The 1306-nt window shown below is 32.5% G+C and overlaps 1 protein-coding gene across 2 annotated transcripts in view; it reads right to left on the bottom strand.

Annotated features, from left to right (window-relative positions):
• LOC106880136 (tyrosine-protein kinase transmembrane receptor Ror2) overlaps positions 1 to 1306 on the bottom strand; it is a 715149-nt gene that overhangs the window by 558674 nt on the left and 155169 nt on the right. The gene's annotated exons all lie outside the window — the stretch shown is intronic.

Here is a 1306-nt window from a genome sequence, read left to right as displayed (position 1 = left end):
TGAAGCGTATCATTATCTTTTCAAGTCAGTATGCGACATACGTGTAGATAAAAGTTAAATATTCTGTTTGAAGATCAACAGTACACACGCTGTCATCGTTCAAATAAAGCTTCTGTGGATGTTTTGACAGATGGAGGACAAATCGGAATTCTTCCCATTCTGCATGCTTACCATCTGTATTGATCATATGAACATATGATGCAGAAATGTTAGTAGCTGCCACTGTATCTATCTATCTATCTATCTATCTATCTATCTATCTATCTATCTATCTATCTATCTATCTATCTATCTATCTATCTGTCTGTCTGTCTGTCTGTCTATCTATCTCGAAATAGCCAATCAATTTTGTGGAGTTTGTGTAGTCTGGGTTGTATAACTAATTAAGTACTACATTTCCCGAAGTTTTCTACATTTCCACTAGTAACCTGTTTTTTTAAAAGTTTTGTTTACGAATAGAAATAATGTCTATATTTATGTTTACATATGTGACTTTTTCCGAGTATACAAAGAATACAGTTTTCATTTCCGTTCCTGCAATTATTCGATCTGCATATAACCACGTTAGAAAAAAAGAATTTTATTCCAAAACTCCTTTCTCTCACTCACATAGTTTTCAGCAAAAGAAAGGCAACTTGATTTATAACTGGTATCCAAGAATATATCTATGAAGACCAAACTGGTTCAAACTTCGGTAAACTATTTGGGTGGATACACTCTTTCTACTAACAGAAGACACTTCTTGGGTTAAAGACGAAGCGGTACGACGCGTGTCGTCCATCACGTAACGTTGGATGTGGCGAATATCACGCGCAGTTAAAATAGAAGGATGACCTGGACTATGTTTATTGCTTACCCATTCAGTAGCTTTGTAATTCTGAATCACTTTGGCAACTGTGTTTACGCTAATATGTATTTCGTCTGCTAATTAGCTTGTATCCTAAACCATTCTTGTGCAAATCAAAAATAATTTTCTTCAAATTTTCAGTCAATTCTTTTCCTTTTGGTGTCACTTTAACCATAATGAAGAAGATTTTCACCACGGTACACAAATCAGAATTCTTGCAGATGCAATAAGAATGACCGGTGCATGAATGCCAGCAGAAATAATTTATTAGAATTGAAATTATCAGCAATGTCTGAATGTAATAAAAAAGGTGAATAAAATATTGAATATAGCAAATCCCCTTTAGGGTACACATACTTCTGTGAGATACTGTGTATGTATATATATATATAAACAATTAATCTGTATACATATATATATATATATATATATATATATATATATATATATATATATATA

This window comes from Octopus bimaculoides, chromosome 8 (assembly GCF_001194135.2).
Source record: "Octopus bimaculoides isolate UCB-OBI-ISO-001 chromosome 8, ASM119413v2, whole genome shotgun sequence".
NCBI lineage: Eukaryota > Metazoa > Mollusca > Cephalopoda > Octopoda > Octopodidae > Octopus > Octopus bimaculoides.
This window is presented reverse-complemented; position numbering and strand designations above follow the sequence as displayed.